The sequence below is a fragment of the Podarcis pityusensis genome (assembly GCF_964106645.2).
Source record: "Podarcis pityusensis genome assembly, chromosome: Z".
Taxonomy (NCBI): domain Eukaryota; kingdom Metazoa; phylum Chordata; class Lepidosauria; order Squamata; family Lacertidae; genus Podarcis; species Podarcis pityusensis.
In genome coordinates, this window is record NC_138044.1 from 27393785 (window position 1) to 27414734 (window position 20950).

The 20950-nt window shown below is 42.7% G+C and overlaps 2 long non-coding RNA genes across 5 annotated transcripts in view; one reads left to right on the forward strand and one right to left on the reverse strand.

Moving 5' to 3' along the window:
- LOC308468881 overlaps positions 1 to 20950 on the forward strand; it is a 211996-nt gene that overhangs the window by 85642 nt on the left and 105404 nt on the right. The gene's annotated exons all lie outside the window — the stretch shown is intronic.
- The window catches only part of LOC308468862, an 83576-nt gene continuing 63371 nt past the window's right edge, over positions 746 to 20950 (reverse strand). For 2 of the 3 annotated variants that reach the window (XR_013981899.1, XR_013981900.1), the window contains 2 exons: positions 4308 to 4396; positions 746 to 1809 (listed from right to left, as the gene is read on the reverse strand). This is a non-coding gene — a long non-coding RNA (uncharacterized lncRNA). Of the gene's footprint in view, positions 1810 to 4307; positions 4397 to 11522; positions 11691 to 20950 lie in introns of those variants that run through there. The other variant, XR_013981901.1, reaches the window with a different exon arrangement.

The window sequence follows — 20950 nt, forward strand, 5'->3', positions numbered from 1 at the left end:
TTAGATTGCAGCACTGAAAAACAAAAGTACACACCACAGTAAAGGTTCTCCCATGCAAGCCTCCCGTGAAAATTGTGTTATTGGTTAACCTTATTCACTGCTGAAGGACCAAGTAATGATTTTGTGTTCCCCATTTTGTCTGAAACACTATGTAATGTCTGAAGAGGTTGAATCATTTCTACTTTTCTCCCTCTTGCATTCTCCAGTAGTTGCACCAGAATAGCACTCTATCAAAAGAAAAGAAAGAAGTGTTGAAAGTCGAATTCCTCTGAAGAAATATTGAAAGGAGCTTCATTCAGTTCAAGCTGCTAAATGGTTTTATTTCCCATTTTGCTTTCCAGAGCTTGGAATGCCATAAAATAAGTTTTTGTGATTTGTGCAGGGCATGAGTAATGAAACACACATTTTGTGTTTGCTATGACTACCACAGTAACTCTCTCTAACAGTTCCTAATTGTAGAGAATACACAATAAGATAATTGGGGGGGGGGAGCTTTCATTTCCCCCACTATTCAATTGAAAGACATAAACAATCTATGATGCCAGCCCATAATGCACTGAACACTTGCTTTGTATGTAGGCAGGTATGAAGTCAGGTACAAAGAAGCAAACCTATGATTTTTGAAAATGAGGAACAAGTTGACCTCCATCACATCATTGACCTAAGCAAGTATATTTATAATAGGGTTGTGAATCATGTGTTGGAGGTTATCAATAAATACTTCTGAGAAATCTATTATCATCCTTAACAAAATACTGTTTGCCCAGAAGTTTTTTTAAAAAGAAAAAAGAAGTTTGTCTTTATTTTATTTTATTTTAAAAAAGACTATTATAACTTTTAGCCTGGACCGCCAAAAATCATGGCTGTAGCGTAAATCCTCAGGAGGTAGTGAGTCTTCAGATTGTAACTCCCTGGTAGTGTAGAATACAAAATATCTGCAGAACTGACATCAAGTACACTTGGGCTGCATTCACAGGCAGTTTATTTCATTTCCCAGCTGTTTTCCTATCTGTTCATTTCCACATTCCATTCGAGCTTTCACATGATAAAGCACCACTTCTGGAAAACTAAAGGATCATACTGCATGTTTAGCTCTCATTTCTGTGTTATTTCATTCGGGGGGGGGGGGGCAGAAAGGGTGAAGGAGTAGCGAAATTGTCCCACCATGTTCGTTGTTGTGCCATACCACACCCATTAGCCTGAATGAAATTTAGTGAGACATGGCAGCACATAGGACAAAAAGGCACCATTCCACAACACAACGCAATGTAAAAAGAACATTCAAAACTGGGACAGAAACCCTAGCATTATAATTTGAAATAGTAACAGAATATTCCCACTTCTGAATTTACAATCAGAGATGGATTTAGGGCACTGCATGCGGTTCTGTCGCACTGGGCACCGAGCCTAGAGGTGCTGCGGGGTGCTACAGCTTATAACTTAGTGAACTGAGCAAAATGGAAGATGACAGTCTGGGAGCCACCAAATTTTGGCCTTGCACAGGGAGCTGCTGAAATTTGAAAGACCAAAGTCCAGCCATGGCAGAATTATTGTGAATATTATTGTGTTACTTGTCCTGATTATAATGCTAGTGGTTCTAACCTGCATTATAACACTTCTTTTACACTGCATTACCCCCACCCTCAATAGACAGACAGACAGATGATATAGATTCTATTAGTGTTGCCATATGTCCTCTTTTTCCAGGACACGCCCTTTTTTCATGGGTAGAGTTGTCATAGCGATCCATAGTTAAAAGTAAAAGTTGGCAAATGTCTCCTCTTTTTCGCTCTTCAAAATATGGCAACCCTATAAAAACAAACAGAAAAAGAAGAAACATACATGAAAACGTAAAAATAATGTTGCTTACAAAATGGGGCACATCTATCCTCCCTCCCCTCCTTTTTAACAAACTTTGTTGAAAATGTTAAAAACAATTACCAAATGCCATGTGTTGTCTCAGTTTCTCATCAAGACTGTAAAATGTGATGAGACACTAGTAAATATATATATATATTTATTTACTTCTTTAAAAGTATTTATTTGCATGTTCAGACCCAGAGAACTCCCCCCCCCCCAAATAAACACACATTTGACTCAAATTTTAGTTTTGGTTTTTGGCAGAATTTAGGCCACAACTTTATTGATTACAGAAAAGTGAGTGGTTGCATAAGCTCTGGTTCGACTAGCAGGGCACCAGCATAGATCAGCCAAGGGTGAACACCTGAGGTAGGTGAAAAGCCCGGGAACAGACTCTGTTCTCTCCCCAGATGCTCCCCTGGTCTCACAACCCCCTCTTGGGGGTTGACCAAACCAAGTTGAGTCCCTGGATTCCTTTAACGGAATACCCTTCATATAGGGATGGCGAGACCGTTCTTCCATCCCTATCACCTGAACCAGAGCCTATCCGCAACCTTACAAGTTGTGACGATTTGCTACGTGGCAGGCGAAATCCAAATGGCAACAGCCAATCAGCCAAGTGAGGAAAATTTCTGCTGTGCCCCTGTCCCAACGACAGACGACACACGACGGCATAGCAAGGTCAGTCGCAAAATGCCCCCAAAATAGTGGACCTGACTTTGTTCAAGCCTGTGAGTTTTCTATAAATCCAAGCTGTGCCTGGGCCTCCCACCTCAGGCCTTTGTTGGACTTCCCATCCACTTGCCCTGTTCTGAGTGTCCACCCCAAAGTTGAATGGGCCAGTTTGTGTATGGACCTTGCTATGGTATACTTTTCATCTACCTCATAGCAATCGTCACAACTTTTGGCTGATAAGGCATTGCGGTGGTGTTTCCCATCTGGTGGTCCACACAGGGACTGATGGGCCACAGTGCCCTTCTGGGTGGTAGCCCTGACAGGTCACTCCATTTTAATGTATGACCCTCAATCTAGGGTTGATCCATCAACCAGCAGGATTGATACTTGATACATACCCAGTGCCTTCACCAAAGCCTACTTACATCTGCAATCAATAATAGTTGTGGCCTATGTCAACCCAGCACTAATGCCCTGTGTCTTATTTCTGCCCTTCAGTGGCCCTGCCCATGCTGCATGCTTCCTACACATGGGTCCACAATAACAACTCAGGTTTTATGCATCTAGATGTCCTGATCTTACAGGTTACGTACACCTGACAACCATTGGCATTGGTTGTCCCTTTGTATTATGGAGCATCCTTTAGCTCTGAGTTTATAAAAGAGACAAATTTACAATAACAGCCAAAATTTCTGTTATTTTTACAGTTGTGTGTATGTGTGTGTGTGTGTGTGTGTGTGTGTGTATTTATGGTATTTCAATGTAACCTCATAGCCAATGATTTCTGGGTGGTGTCCATTTTTTTTTATTTTTGAAAATGCAATATTAAAACAATAAAAAGGCAAATGCAGCATAAAAGACAACAAAGAACAGCAGAGGAAGAATAAATAAAATGAACCAATATCATAAAACTCTCATAGCACAAGCAAATCCTAACTTATTGTTCTTAGAACGGGGGGGAGGGGGGAGGTCATTTCTCCTCCTCTTAATCCATGAAGGCTTTTGAATATACAAGTACAGAGGGTAAATCTTTTCTTAAGTGCCATAAAGAGTATAACCCTTAAATGGTATAAGGCAACCAAAGCAATGCAATTGAGGTAGAGAAATTTAAATCTTTGATCTATGTAGCTTCTGAAAAAGATGTTTTGCTTAAGCACAGTGTAGCCAAGTATGAATTGACAGAGGTATAATCACTGGTGGTTGGTTCCAGCCTTGTGACAGGTAGGCAGTTCTAGAAAATGATGTGCACAAGCAATGAGATTCAATTCTGTATGCTTCAATCATTTTTCACTGTGCAGAAAAAGTTATGGGGGAAATGAATGGAGAGTACATGAAAGCCATATGCATTGTTAGCAAATGAAGACACTGTTTGCATATGATAATTTCCATGTTCACGGGATAGCAAATTTATTTAGCAAGGCCACAATCCACATAATTCAGAGAAACTGCTTTGCCAGAACCAAAAGCTTGATGTATTCAAGGTCTTCCTTAAAATGCCGCAAAGAGAAACTTTGCTGCACGAATTAAGCATTCCTTGTGATAAAAGACATTCGTGTTGTTTATAGCACTTTTTTCGTCCCTATATGGCAAAGTGAAAAATGTATTTGAGGCCAAAGGAATAGCATATCTTGGCAGAGCGGCTTAAGCAGATTTCCTATTCACTGAACAGATAAATGAAGCCAGAGAAATGTGTTAGAGAAACTGCTGCTTTGAATGCTAGCCCATTGCCTCGCGATATCCTCCGCAGGAAATAGACAATCACAGGTACTCACTGTCAAATCCAGTTTCCAGCTGAGATGCAGAGCCTGCTGCACGCATTGCAATAAAACCTCTGTCCTTCTCCCTTTAACCAGTTGTTTCTCTTTGGTATGAAACAAACAAAATGGAAATATACAAGACAGAAACAGTTATTTCTTTCACAGCTGGTGACTGATAATGGGGCGGTTACACCACAAAGATAATAACAGTACAATAATATGTATAAAGATTTTTTTATGAGCTAAATATCTTTAAATGCAATAAGCAGTATCTTTTAAAAAGAATCTTATGTGGCATTTGAGTACTATAAACAACAGAGGGCTTGTGACATTATTATTTTTAAGAAAACCACATTTATTATGGCACAAATGTTGACCAGTTGATTTCTACGGACACATGAAATGTTAGCCTGAGTTGCAGGTGTGTGTGTTTGCACATGCATGTGCACATAAGAGTGTAAGGCTGCCATCATGCAGCCCCTATTGGAGGATTTGTAATGCTTCATCACAATCCTGGATTTGCATGAAGTCAGGGCAGAGTAATGAGTAAAACAGAATGCAGGTTGCACAGCACCGTGGCCATGGCATAGGAGTGAGAAGAGAGAATCATAGAATTGTAGAGTTGGAATGTGGCCCAAGGGTCATCTGTTCCAACCCCCCAAAGAAAGTGATGGCTTAAAACAATGGCAGATGCTTCAGTAAAGCAAGGATGAGAGAGGGAACAGAGAAGAAAATTGTGATTTTAAACAACAGCAGAGGTTTGAGAAAAGTACCTTCATGTGATGGAGTATTTGAAGGTTCTGCATCATTTTAACTTAGGCAAACCGATTCACACTTTCCAAATTGCTAGGAGAGTTGGAATGCAGTTATTATTTGGTTTTCACATTGCTCTGAAATTTATGAGGCTCAGCTCAGAAATGTGCACCAACATGAGTGTTTTATGCATGCAAAAATGCATATTTTACGAAAATGTGTTAATGTGTGTTTTGGATAAGCTTTGCAAAGGAAAGGACAAGCTGATCTCCTTGAAAGCATGGGTTCTCTGAATGTCACCAGATCTTATCCTTGTAGCCAATATGGCAACACTAACATACACATGAAGCAATGTGGTGCTTTAGATGAGGAACTTATGTAAATTGGAATCAAACGTTCCAGAATGTCAGTACAGACTTTTCTCACCATTGCCTCTTTGCTATTTTAAGCAATGTGGAATAGCTACTGCTAACCAAGCATAACATAAAAAGCAACTCGTGGCAGAATTAAGCTCAGTGGGCATCTTAACAAAAATGGGTTCAAAATGAAGACCTGATTGAATAATTCAGTAAGTACCACGTGAAGAAACTTAAAAAACACAAGCAACCCAAAAAAACTATTCAAGTCTACAATGATTTGTGATCTGGAATGGAAAGGATTAATCAAGTCTTGCTATTTTCTTTCTCATTCAAATGTGAATCATAGAATCATAGGACTGTAGAGTTGGAAGTGATTGTGAGGATCATCTAGTCCAGACATGTTCAACTGGTTGACTGTGATCAACAGGTAGATCCCCGGGTGATCGTGATCAGTCGTGGGATCCTTATTGATCACGGGATTAAAAAGGAGAGGGTTGAATGTCTCTGCTCCCCTCCCCCCTTTCTCAGTTCCTCCGTCGCATCATGCGGGCGGTCATTTGTTGATGTTGACTGTGGATACAATGATTGACTATTTCAGTGTGTGCGTTTGTTAGTTGTGGATTTTTCAGTGAGCGATGTACGGCATTTCCCCGTAAAAAAGCTCAGCAACTCTTTTCTATCCTTCACAAAAAAAAGCTCAACAACTCTGGTCTGTCCTCTTCCACCCACGCTCCTCCCACTAAAGTCTGTCTTTACAAGAGAATTACTGTAACTATTGTTATGAAATATTCCAGGCTCCATCTCCTCAAATGAAGGGATAACCGCTTCTGTAAATTTATATAATTCTGGCAGAGGTTTAAAACATTATAGACTTGGTCTTTGTTTTGAAGGGGCTCCTGTGCCTGTAAATTCCATCCACTTTTGTCAAAAAAAAGGGAGGTTATGGATCCCCTATTACTGTGAATGGGAAAAGCAGAGCTTTGTATTATAAAGAGTGGTTTGGAACCCAAAGTACAGATTAGAGTGGAGAGAGTATATAACAACCCAGAAACTCATCAGATATTTGTATGTGTATACACACAGAGAGATGCAAGGCAAATCTTTAAGCCTCTACACACCTCTACTATGGTTATAAACTGGTAAGCTTGGCTCCTTTAATGAGAAAGATGACCACTTTCCAATATTGCTAGCAGCCCCTAAAAAGCATATAGCCTTATCTTTTCTTGTACAGCAATTCCTGGAGGGAACAAGGATAAGACTGTTAAAAATGTATTTTCTAACTTGAGTCAGTTAAGCTGCATTGATAACAGACCTGGGCTTTTTTTCTTTTTTTGCCTTGAGATACAAAACCCATCCAGCAGTTTATTTTTATGCTAACTTATAATAATTTATTCAGGTGGAAGTGGATGCGTATTTAATGAAATGCATCACAGTGGTCACTGGTTTGTGTTTTTAGAAAAAAACAACTGAAGCAGTTTTAGGAAACACAAAAGCAAGTTGGATTGGATGGGAAATGGGCATTTTGGGTGACACACCCCTCACTGAGTAAAACAATGTGAAGTCATTCACACATTGAGAACAAATGTTATACTGCTTCTTTTGCCCTTAGTAGTGCCACATGTAGCCACTTCTGACCAGCTATGCATTGGTGTGATGTCAGCCACACATTAATCCCTGACAGGGTGTGTGCGCCAACTTTTTAGCCATTTACTATCCAATATTCCCCACCCCACCCCAGACCTCAGGTTTCCCAGTTGTGAAGAAAGAATTCAAACATGGTTCAGCTGTCTTCTGTACAGAGTTATGGTGGTGCATCTTGTCCTTTGTACCAGGCAGCAAAATATTTTGAGCCAACCCTGATTAAAGTAAGCATGGTTCACTTAAGTAGCCTCCCCCAAATTGATTCTTCTTGTACCCCATTCCTCTTTTCCTCTTCCTTAGACAGTTCTGTGATGGCTAACTGTTGCAGCTCAATATAGTAGCTGCTGACATTGATGTCCATACCCTGATCTTTAGCTACAAAGCCTGCAGCTCTGAAAACTTGTGGCGGCAATCTTTCCCTGGAGACCCTCTTGGCCCAGAGGTCTTCAGGGATGTGTCACATTTTTCTCCTCACCAGCAATTCAAAACAAATCACAATGGGGGAAGAGGTTGTAACTCAGTGGCAGAGCGCACAGTTTGTGTCTTAAAGGCCCCAGGTTCAATTGCCAACATATCCAAGGAAAGTTAGGAAGGAGTGTAATGCTGAAGATCTGCTGCCAGTTAGCATTGGGAAAAATTGAAATAGATCAGGGGAGGGGAACCTCAGGCATGGGGCCCAAGTGAGACCCCAAGCCTTTCTGTCTTACCCTCGAGACTCTCCCCACACCATTGCCCCTCCCTAACCACACTTATGCTGTTTTCCTAGAAAAAGAAATGCCAGAACTCACCATGAACACCTCCCTTGTTCTCTTGTAATGGCAATGGCACCCACCTGAGAGGTGCCACCCTAGGCGGCTTCCAACATATATAAAAGCATAATAAAACATTAAACATTAAAAACTTCCCTATACAAAACTGCCTTCCGATATCTTCTGAAGGGTGTATACTTATCTCCTTGTCTCGGAGGTCACATAACTCTATACCCTTGAACATTTCTCAAATGAAAATAGGGATGTCCTAAGGAAAAGTGGGACATTCCAGTATCTAGTCAGAAACCAGGTCAGCTTCTGTAAATCCAGGACTGTCCCTGAAAAATAGGGACACTTAGACACTTACACTCCATAGGCACTTTTACCTGGCTGAAATCTCTGATAGCACCTCTTACTTGCCTGGATGAAGTATACAGAAGGGTGTGTGTGTGTGTAGAATGGTAAAATTCATATTTGTTACTCCACCCACTTTTGTCCAGAGTGCTGCCCAGAAGGAAATGTGCTTCTTGTATTAAAAACATTTCCCCACTCCTAATCTAGATCAGCCAATCACCCGGCTTGGTGCTGAACAGCTTCTCATGTACCTACAATCTGAAATCAATAGAAACATTTAGTTTCTCCATTTAGTTAAATGGGCACCCTGAGGTTCTCTGAGCAGTTCCGGCCCCCAGCACTCACCAAAACTCTGGTTTCTGTGACTACTCAAAGGAAAAGCTTAGAAACCCCTGATCATCTTCTACCAAAACACTGAGATCCCTACAATTTAACAGTTTTCAGAATGGAAAAAGAGGGAGTTATTGACAGGCAGGAACAAGGCATCCCAGTTTGTGTGCTCTAAGAATAACAGTGAGAGCCAGCCATGTTAAATGAAATAAAGACAAGCTATTGAGCATAGCTTTTAGTTAAGGTCTATTTTCACCCCATTTTGTAAAGTGGTATTCAATTTAGGTAAATTGACAAAGTTCTTTTCAAACACTCATTTTTAGACTGAAACTGAAGACATATATTTATTGTCAAAAGAGCAGAAAGTTTGAGTCTTAGAAGGGAAATAATAATTGGCATAAAACTTGCAACTTTTTTTTGTTACAGAAAGATTCTTTTGGGGGGGGGGGGACAATGAACAAAAACTGCAAAGGTATTAATTATCCCAACACTTCACGGATCAGCCCTACGAATGTGCCATCAGGATGTTTCAAACAATCTGTCTTCGAAATAACAAAAGAGCTATTTTTATGAGATACATATTTCCACATTTCCCCCTTACCCTTAAAAAGATTGCAACAGTAGAAGGAAACCATGGAAGTCTCATTGCACTTGAGGATGCTTGTAGTTACCCTCCACAGAATCAAAATATTTAATTACACAGCTGGGCAATTTGTGGAGTTGTAGTTAACTTATGGAAACCAATAAATATTTTTCATTTGTTGGTTAAATGTCCACAGTGGGGCTTAGTTTTGCTTAAAATAGGAATGTTCCAATACTGCTACTTTGCTACTTTGGTTCTAGTTCAATAATAAAAAGGCATAGTTTTTGCCCTTTGGAACAACAACAACAACAAAAATCAATTTCCTTAACTCCAGTGGGCTTTCTTAGCACCGACTCCAAGGATTTTTCATTTAGTTGAGTAGGTTAGTCAAATTTATCTTATTCAAGAGAAATGTTTTCTTCGTTTGGCAGAAATATCAACACTTCCTGGGCCTGTGTAATCAGGTTTTAATGGAGGCATATGAGAATGCTTCCTTTATAACAATTAATTGAGGACAACAGAAGAGCCCTGCAGGAGCGGACCGACACCCTCCTCTCACATTGGCCAACCAGATACCTATGGGAAACCTGCAAGCTCTGTCTGTCTTATCTGCTACCAAGCGAGGTTCAAGGTTCATGTATTGATTGACAAAGCCCTGAACAACTTGGAGATAACCTGAACCCTTAGATCCCAAGTCAATCACTCACGAAGATCATATGCAGGAGCATCTTTGGTCTTTCCCTGAGTTGGTGAGGCTCATTGGACAACAATGAGAGATGGAGCCTTCAGTGCCATCAGCCCAGTTCTGTGGAACACCCTGCCAATTCAGCGGGCACCGTCTGTGCCAACTTTTAAATGCCTGATGAAAACTTTTCTATTCTGCCAGGTCTATGTGGGAAATTAAGAAGAACACATCCCCCAACAAGGGTCTGTTGACGTTTGTTTTTAATTTCTTTTTATGATTTTATTGTTTGATTTTATGTTTTCATATAGTTGTCAACTGCTGTGATATATTTTTTCTGAGACAGCATATATAAACATTCAAATAAATAATTAAGATCTCACTGGTAATTCCTAACAAGTGGCATTCAGAGGTGTATTGCCTCTGATACCAGAGGTAGTGCATAGCTATCATGATCTATAGTCATGGATAATCTTATCCTCCACGAATTTGCCATCCAGGTTGGTGGCCATCATGAACAGTATCTTTTGGGAGTGAGTCCCACAGTTTAATTATCTGCTAGGGATGAGAAAACATTTTTATTTGGATTTCTTTTAGTTTCTCATTGTTCTACTCTTAAGTTTGGTTCTTCACATTTCTGCATCAGTTTGTAGCTTTTTAAAATGTTAAGTCCTTATGAAAATCCATTAGCATTTTATGTATCCTTATTACACATGTTTGTGTAATAATTTTTCCTAATATACACATTTTGCAAAGCATTTTTCATAATATATTTTTCTAACACTGGAAATATATTAAGTATGATACTGTGAAACAGGGAAGTCAAATGACATGGTGAAGCCAGGTTGGGGGGGGGGTGAAATGAAGAAGGAAACAGCCTCTCCAAATTTCCTTGTTTTCCAGAAACAGTCCCAGGTTTACAGAAGCTGTCCCAGTTTCTGATTTGATCCCAGAATGTCTGACTTTTCTTGAAGATGAAATGTTGGAGGGTATAGAGTTATGTGACCCCCGAGCCAAGAAGATAAGTAACTATATGACCTTTAGAAGACACCTGAAGGCATGTATAGGAAAACTTTTAATGTTTGATGTTTTATTATGCTTTTAAATGTGTTGGAAACTGCCTAGAGGGGCTGGGCCAACTCAGTCAGATGGGTGGGGCATAAATAGGACATCCCTATTTTCATGGAGAATTGTTGGAGGGTGTGTGGAAATGTGGGGGCTGGAGGAGAGAGCAAAAGCATTTCTGGATCCCCCCACTGCTTTCTCTCTCCTCCCCCCGCAGAACTATTTCCGTATCTAGTCAGTATCATTTACTTTGACCAAAAGCAGGAGCTGAATAAGAAGCGCACCCCTCAGTTGAAATCTTCAAGTGAGTCTTGACATTTTCTCCTTGTCTTTTTAAAAATCCTATGCCGTTTCTGACAAATCACAGTGGATGAGTGAGATTCAAAAGTTCTTTGATTTTGCACAAAGCATGGATGTACTATGATAGGCATTGTGCGGAAGCTTTGATGATATCTTGTGTTTTCAAGAATATCAGTTTTATTATTAACTGTGGGTTCACAAGGAAGGTACAAGGAAGGCAAATAAAAGAGAAAAAGGAGCATGTCAGCCTCTTTGAGAGTGTTGGAATGTTGTAATCATCAGGTTTAAATACCAGAGGATTTTGTTTAGAATCATAGAATTGCAGAGTTGGAAGGGACCCTGAGGGTCATCTACTCCAACCTCCTACAATGCAGGAATGTCAACTAAAACATCCATAACCGATGGCCATCTTACCTCTGTTTAAACACATCCAAGGAAGAAGAGTCTACATCCTTCCAAAGGAGTCTGTTTCACTGTTGAACATCAGTTCTTCCTGATGTTTAGTCAGAATTTCCTTTCCTGTAACTTGAATCCATTGGTTTGGGTCCTACCCTCCATAACATGTTCTAGCTTGTCTTTATCCTTCTTAAATGTGGTGCCCAGAACTGGACACAGTACTCCAGGTAGGGTCTGACCAAGGTAGAACAGAGAGGTACTATTACTTCAGATGTAGCCCCATGGCAATCTTTGCAGCTGCAATACTTGGTAACAACAGCAGCTTTAAAGGTTCTGAGACACCAGAGATATTAGAACATTTGGTCAAATCATTTGAAGCTAAAAAAAAGGTCTGCAATTACTTGTTATAGATATTTACCATCAACTTTTTAAGAAATTAGTGGAACAAAGAATTTGAGGTTCCTATCTAGACAGTGGGAAAGTGTTTTGGTTTCTGTAGCAAAGGTGTCTAACTACAACTTGTACAACATAAGATAATATTTAGAATTTACTGAACTCCATTACGTTTAAATAGAAAAGGACTGTCCAAGAGAGCATGTTGTTGGAGATGTTATAATGATAAGATGTCTTTGAAACACATGATTTACTATCCTTTGCTTACTGAGTATTGGGAGCAAGTATTAGATTGTTTAAACAGGACTGTGTGGAAAAAGTTAAAATTTTCAGATAAAAATATTCTTTTGAATTACGTTCCTACTATATGGAATTTTACAACTGGACAACATAACTGGATTCTTTGTGCCCTTACTATAACCAAAAGACTGATACTGGTGAACTGGAAAGAGAAATCTATGGCCCTATTCAGTCAATGGATTGAAAATATTGTTCCCCTTTATTCACTTTTTATTTCTGCTTTATATTGTTCAGTTATAATATGCTCCATAAAAAATATAAAACCACAAAAATGCATAACATAGTAACCAACAAAAACAATACCCCCCCTCACATACACATAGTTTAAGAGGCCATAGGTTTTTTTATAAATTAGCCAAAGACCTTGGAGAAGAGTAATGTTTTTGCCTGTCACCTAAAGATATGTAACAAAGGTGCCAGGCAAGCCTCTCTGGGGAGAGCATTCCACAATCAGGGAGCCACTGCAGAAAAGGCCTGTTTTCATGTCGCCACCCTTTATGTCTCTCCTGAAGGAGGCACATGAAGAAGGACCTCAGTCGAGCATCAATGCCTAAGGGAGAGGGGTGTTATCTATTCAGTGGTCTGTGTTTGCCTGAGCTTGAGTCTGGATTAAGGATTCTGAGCCCCTGTGTTTTTATTTGATGCATGATATCCAATCAGAGAACATTTCAGGATTTGGGCCAGTGTCAATGGTCCTTAAACTCTGAGTTATGATTCATGGCTTAGGAGTTTAGACAGCTAATAACATTGAGAGTTGGAGTGGCCCAGCCCTTTAGAAATGAATATAAACAGTTGCTTTGCCCCTGTTTTCTAGTTCTGTTAGTCAATAAAGGTTCTTGCTGTTAACACTGTATTTTGCTCTGTGGGAAACCACCTACACGTCAACAACAGTCCAGCACCTCCACAGGTAAATCTCCAGATGTAAAGGAGAAGTAGAGTTGTGTGTCATCAGCATATTGCTGACAATATACTCCAAAACTCCAGATAACCCCACTCAGCAGTTTCATGTAGATGTTACAATGGGGGGTAAAATCAAATCCTGAGGAATCCCACATTAAAGGCTCCAATGACCATCCAAGTAGGACCAGAACTATTGCAAATTGGGTCCACCTACCGCTACCTCAGACAGCTGCTCCAGAAGGATACCATGCTTGATGGTATTGAAAGCTGCTGAGAGCTCAAGGAGAATTAACAGGGATGCCTTTCCCATGTCTCTTCCCCAACAGAGGCCACCATACAGGGCAACCAAAGCAGTTTCTGTGCCAAAACTAGGCCTAAACCCTGATTGAAAAAGATATATAAAATCAGTTTCCTCCAAGAGTGCCTGGATCCGGTCTGTGTTAATGTTAGGTCATGGGCCCCACTTAGCAAAGCAGGACTTAATATGGACAGATTTAGCCTGCCTCAATTTAGGATTGAATTAAAATGGCAATATTCCATTCCCCGCCCCACTCCCCCCCCAGCATAATGTTTGCTTCCAAGCTGCTGAGCATTCACAACCTCTTTCTAGTTCTTGTAGTTCTTGTAAACTATTCTGTCTATGGTAGTTGACTGGTTTTCTCAGTAGCATAAATCTCTACTTAGACCTGCTTCCTAAGGCATGTTTGCACAAGGACTGAGAAGAAACAAGGGGGCTGCAATCTATAGGAAATAGGGAACCCCTTCATCCTCCTAAAGAAGTACTTTCTCATAACTATGATGAAAGGTTCATTTCTATGGCCAAGACTGATGAATAGTATCAAACTGCAATCCTCAAAGTTTAGCCATGCTGTAAAAGTCTATTTGTTGAAAAATATTATTGCTAAGAGCAAGACAGCCTTGGTTTCATTTGAAGCTTTGTTGCTTTGATGGTGAAGTCAAAGTTTGAAAATGTCAGGATTTCAATAAAAAAGATACATAGATTCTTTCTCCCTATTTTTAAAGCATTGTTTGTAACCAGTTCACAATGCTTTTTCAAGAAATGTTTGTAGTACCATAGCCTGAAAACAAGAAGCCTCTTTTATGTAGTCTAAAAATGTCTATAATGAAATCTTCCATAAGCCTTAAAGCTTTCCGGAACTTGAGAAAAGACAAGGACACATATCTGCCTTTGATTGTATCGAACATTTGTTGATGAAAGGACTGTGTAAACTTGAAATGTGGTGGATGACTTGTGGAAGATTTTGTGACATTTTTTTACCATAACTTTTCACTGGTTCTTTTTCTGCAGCTGTTGGCTTGTTGCCAATGCAATTTCTACTCAGAGTAGACTTACTGAAGTTAAGAAACACAACTAATTTAGGGCCATTAATTTTAATAACTGTGACTTAATTAGATACAGCCTATTATCTCTGTAGTATCTGTTTGTTCTAGCAGTCAAAGTGTGGTGGGATTGCAGCCCACTTCTTTCTGGTGGATCTACAATCATCCCACTTAGTGCTGAGATGCATACTGCCTCCAACAGTGGTGGAAGAACATAAGCATCATGCTTAGTAGCCACTGATAGAGATATCTTCCATGAATTGTCTTGTTTTAAAGCCATTCAAGTTGATGGCCATCACTACCACTTGCAGCAAATCCTATAGTTTTAACTGTACTGTATCAGTTTTATTTATTGATTGATTCATGGTTTTCCAGTCTGGCTTGGAGGGCAAGCAGAAAATTATGGTTTGTGTTAAACAAGAAATAATTTGTTGAATTTAGCACTCAGTGGTAGGAGGGAGTGTTTACCAAACTATGGCTTGGCATTACATGAGAACTTAGTCTCAGAATTTCAAAATATTGGATAAAGGCATTCACCTCTGAGGGCATTACTCAGAGGGTGCATTTATGATAACATTTATTTGTTTATAGGTGTGATTTCTCACCAGCCCTTCAGTGCAACGTCCCAGAGCAGATTACAGCAATATAACCATACAAGTAGTTTATACACAATTATATAAGCAAGTAAAACAATTCCAAGCAAAAAACCACAGTAAAGATGATAAGATGAGGTGAGGTGAGATGAGATGAGATGAGATGAGATGAAGAGAAGAGAAGAGAAGAGAAGAGAAGAGAAGAGAAGACAAGACTTATGGGTTCCACAAAAATACTTTTTTTGCTAAGGGCTAGGGTGCAGAGGTCCATCTTCAACATATAACAGAAACTGTATAATGAGGATGCTAGACACAGCTCTGTAGGGAGAGAGTTTCACAATTCAAAGGCTGCAACAAAGAAAGCCCTCTTCAAGGCCACAATTCCCTACATTTCTGACACTGGCAGAAGTACCAAGAGAACCCTTTCCTTCTGTCTTTTAAATATTCCTGCAGAAACATCTACATCTCATAATGTAAGAGTGAGAATATAATGTGACCGGTTTTTAATGCAGAAATGTCAGTGTGAAGACTTTTCTTCCTTTCTTTTTCCACTAAGGATTTCATTTCTAATGGGATTTTGGTTCTCACTGAAACTAATTTTTTTCTGTCATGTCTGCTTTACTGATTTTCTAAGCTGATAGTCTCAATTTTTTCCTTTTAAGAACCTTGTAAAAACTGCAGTACTAATGAAGACAATTTTTAGAAATAATATCGTTTTCTATTAACCCCCCCCCCCCCATATCTTAGTATTTTTGTCCTTCCCAAATATTATCTCTTGTCTGGAGTTGCTTGGAACTGTCTGCCCCACCCCACCCCCAAAAAAATTCATAACAACATTCTTGCCATCATGACTCATAGCCATTGATAACCTTTTCCTCAATGAATTTGTTTAATAACTTTTGAAGCTGACCAGAATAGTGGCCAGCTACATTTTATGGGAATAAATTCAGTGGTTTAACTCTGCAGTGTGTGAAAAAGTACTTCCTTTTGTCTATCATGAATCTCCCACTATTCAGTTTTCCCAGATACCTTCACTTCTTATCTCCCCTTCAGCTCCTGTCTCATTCTCTCTCTCTCTCCGAACTGCTGCTTCTTTTACACAAAGCCCTTAAGACCCATCACTGGGGCTCCAGGGAGGATGAGTCACCTTCCCAAAAGAGCTCTTGCATTCATGGGATGATCTCTGTGCATCTTGGCCACTAGCTCCCATTGAGATTCAGAGCCATTAAATGGAGGATCCCTAACAAAAGATAGGGCTTGGAGAGGCCAGCATCTATAACAGCAGCATCCGTGACACTTCCATTTAAACAGCATTGCTATGTGTAGTCCCATTTCCCTGCAGAAGTGGATGTAAAAAAAGGTAAAGGTACCCCTGCCCGTACGGGCCAGTCTTGACAGACTCTAGGGTTGTGCGCTCATCTCACTCTAGAGGCCGGGAGCCAGCGCTGTCCGCAGACACTTCCGGGTCACGTGGCCAGCGTGACGAAGCTGCTCCGGTGAACCGGCACCAGAGCAGCACACGGAACGCCATTTACCTTCCCGCTATAAAGCGGTACCTATTTATCTACTTGCACTTAAGGGTGCTTTCGAACTGCTAGGTTGGCAGGCGCTGGAACCGAGCAACGGGAGCGCACCCCACCGCAGGGATTCGAACCACCGACCATGCGATCAGCAAGTCCTAAGCGCTGAGGTTTTACCCACAGCGCCACCCGTGTCCCTTAAAGTGGATGTACAATGTGCAAAAATGGAGGAAAATATCATAAACCCACTTCATATCTATTTCACCACATCTACTGGTGGCTGGTGCTTTATATATCCTGATAGCTGTGACTATGTGTCAGGGAACTGCCATCGGAAGGAAGGGAGGTGGAAGGGCTCACACAGGTTGGGAGAGACTCAGCAGCTGAAGAGGGAACCAGTAGGGGTAGAAGAGCTGAGCTGAGGGAAAGTGAGCAGGAGGGATGGCTCCGAGACACTTCCAGCGAAAACAGTGGGGAGGTTTCAGGACCTCCTGTAGGGACACCCACTCCTCGCCGGAAACTGTCACGCAGAGAGTCCAGAAGACGTGTTTCCGTTAAGGAGCTTTTATGTTGGAAGCGATTCCGAAAGCAACCACTGTCGGAATCTGCAAGCGACTGACAGAGCCATGTTTAAGGGGCTCCGTTACAGACAGAGGTTTGCAAACTTGACCAAACTCTGAGGGACTTGGATTTTACGCACAAGCAGCTCATCGTCCCATCACAGCATTCCGACAGTCTCTGTGAGCAGTTTGTGCAGGAGAAGGCATCATGAGCAACCCAGCCGGAACCGGAGAAGCAGGAGCTGGAGCGGGTCCAAGCCTGGAGGAAAGGTACCGGGCGTTGGAGGTCCAGCTAGCGCTGCAGACGGCGAGGCTCGAGGAGAGGAGGGCTCAAGATGCAGAGAAGGGGAAAACCACCCCGCTCGCCAGAAAGTTGCCAGGATTGATGCAGAAGTTTGGGGGGGAGGCCAAGGACTATCATGCCTTTAGGACAGAGATGCAATATGCCCTTAATCTGCAGTTTGATGACTTTCCCGACGAGGAATCGCGGGTGGCTTTTGTGATTGGGCATCTCGAAAAGGGGGCGAAAGACTGGGTGAGGCCCCTGATGGCAACAAACAATGACATCCTGAAGGATACGAGGAAGTTTTTTCGTGCAATGGATTTGATGTTTTCCAGCGATATTGAGCAGGGAGTGGTACGCAGACAGTTAATGGCGTGCAAACAGGGGAGCCGATCTGTGCGTGAGTACTGGACTGAGTTTACCATGTTGATCCATAAATTGGGGTGGGATCTATCGGCGGAACCCATTCAAATGCTCTTTGAAGAAGGGCTTGCTTCGGCGGTAAAGGATGAACTTTCCCGGGCGCCCAGGGCGGAGTCTATGGACCAGCTGACCAAATCAGCGCTGACCATAGGAGCGCGCCAAGAGGCGAGAGCCTTGGAGAGGCGGGAAGGGAAGGGGGAACGTTGGAGGGAGCTTCGCATTCCAGAGATTCCAGAGCCACCGTTCCCGCCGGGAGAGCCGATGGAAATTGGAACAGCGCGCGCGCGCGCAGTTTCAAAGCCCAGTGAAGAGCGGAAGAAGGAGGGAAAGGGCGCCAAGAAATGTTATCTCTGCCAACAGCCAGGTCATTTTGCCAGAGTCTGCCCCCAAAGAAAGGAATGGCAAGGAATGGCGGGAGCTGTTGGGGAGAGGGAGGAAAAGGTACCGGAGCAAGTAAAAGCCAACGCCTGGCTGCCACCGTCGGGGCACAGCAGCCAGGCCAAAGAGCAGTGAAAGTGCCCACGCCGGAACCTCCTAAACCCGCCCTAGTGATAGAGGTGTTACTAGAGCTGCCTAACGGACACCCACTAAAGATAAAGGCGCTATTGGACTCAGGCAGCTCCTGCAATTTCATGAGTAAGGAGTTTGCTGCTGAGCACCAGATACAGACTATCCCTTTAAGTAACCCTTTGCAGGTGACCACGATCGATGGAAGGGAGCTGCTGGGAGGAGAAGTCAGCCAGCAGACCGTCCCAATGATAATGAGGGTAGCAAGACACACTGAGCTAATAGCGTTTAATGTGGCTACCTTGGGAGGAGCTCCCATTATTTTGGGGATGAGCTGGCTAGCGTTACATGATCCGCTAGTGGGCTGGCATCAGAGAGTGGTCTCCTTTGGGTCAGCACATTGTCTAGAACACTGCAAAGAGCGGGAGGCTCAAGGAGGGGCCAGAGCCACTCTAGCAGGGACGGAAGTAACGGAGAAGGGGAAGGTTCCCCAACAATACGCCGACCTGAGCAACGTCTTCAGCGAGAGGGAGGCAGACAAACTACCCCCACATAGGCCCTTTGACTGTCAAATCAATTTACTCCCTGGGGCACAGCTCCCTGTAGGCAAGCTGTACGCCATGTCAGACAGAGAGATGCAGGAGCTAAGGGAGTTCATTGACAAGAAACTGAAGAGAGGGTTCATCAGAGAGTCCAGGGCGGTGGGGGGCAGCCCAGTGTTTTTTGTGGACAAAAAAAACACGGACAAACCCAGGCTTGTAGTGGACTTCAGGGCCTTAAATGCAGTGTCAGAACCAGTGACTTTCCCGATGCCCAGAATGGATGACATTTTGACAAGGGTCAGGAAGGGAAAGATTTTTACTAAACTGGACCTGAGGGGGGGCGTACAACCTGATACGAATAAGGAAGGGGGATGAATGGAAAACCACCATGTTCACCCCTTTGGGGGCATTTGAATATTTAGTTATGCCCTTCGGCCTACAAGCAGGCTCCGCGTGCTTTCAATCGTTTATGAACCACGTCCTGGGGCCTTTGCTTTACAAGAATTGTGTGGCCTTCTTAGATGACGTGTTAGTATATTCAGAGACTGAGGAGCAGCATGTAAAAGACGTCAGGGAAGTGTTGGGCAGACTGCAAGCCAATCAGCTGTGGGTGAAGCTAGAGAAGTGTCAGTTTCATGCCAAGGAGGTGGAATTCCTGGGGTACCGCTTGTCGGACAAGGGATTGGCCATGGATCCTGGCAAGGTCCAAGCGGTACTGGAATGGAAAACACCGAAAACAAGGAAGGATGTGCAAAGATTCCTTGGATTTGGAAACTTCTATCGGAAGTTCATCAGAAATTTTGCCCACTTGACGGCTCCCATTACGGACTGTCTCAGCAGTAAGAGGAAATTCGTTTGGACGGCGGAGGCGGAGCGAGCTTTTGAGGAACTGAAAAGGGCGTTCGCTTCGGAAGAACAGCTCCTGCATGTGGATTTACAAAAACCGATGCGAGTGGAGACGGACGCATCAGACCGGGCTGTGGGGGCGGTGCTTCTGCAGCCTGGGAAGGAGGAGTCAGAGTGGAGACCGTGTGCCTTTTTTTCGTGAAAGCTGAACAAATCTGAGAGGAACTACACGGTGTATGACCGAGAACTACTTGCCATTCATGAAGCGTTCAGGAGATGGAGGCATTTATTAATTGGGGCACAACATAAGGTGCAAGTGTGCACGGACCACAAGAACTTAGAGTATTGGAGAACGGCACGAGTGCTCAACCAACGGCAAGTGCGATGGGCCCAGGAGTTCTCCAAATTTCACTTTGAAATTTGTTATGTGCCAGGTCCAGAAAATGTTAGGGCGGACGCTCTCTCACGCAAACCTGAATATTTGGAAGGGGAGGGGGGACCCGAAGAGAGACATGTCATCCCAGAGGACCGCTGGGTGTGTGGGGCGGCATTGGTGGGGCAAAGAGAACTGGTAGAGGAAACAGAGAATGATGAATATGCCCAGAATAAGCTCAGAGGTCTTAGGGGTGAGGGAGAGGAACCAGGGGGTTTTGAGGAAAGAAATGGAGCGTTGTATTACAAAGGGGCACTGTATATCCCCGAAGGAGACTTAAGGGGGAGGGTACTCAAGCAGTTGCACGACAGCCCCACGGCGGGGCATTTTGGACAACACAAAACCATGTGGTTGGTCACCAGGGAATTTTGGTGGCCTAAGGTGAGGGAAGATGTACGGGAGTATGTAAGAGGGTGTGAGCAATGCCAGCGAGCCAAAGGGGAGAGGCGGGCGCCGGCGGGGCTATTAGAACCCTTACCAACCCCAGAACGACCTTGGGAGGCAGTGTCGATAGATTTTATGACTGATCTGCCGAAGTCCAAGGGGAAAACAGCCATCATGGTGGTGGTAGACCTACTAACAAAGATGTGCCACTTTGTAGCCTGTTCGCATGCAGTCACGGCGGAAGAGACAGCGAAGTTATTTGTAGAACACATTTTTAGGTTGCACGGGTGCCATTGAGGGTGGTCTCAGACAGGGGAAAACAATTTACTTCCAGGTTCTGGAGGAAGCTCATGAGCTTACTGCAGGTGGAGGTCAACTTTTCGACTGCCCGGCACCCTGAAACCAACGGGCAGGCGGAAAG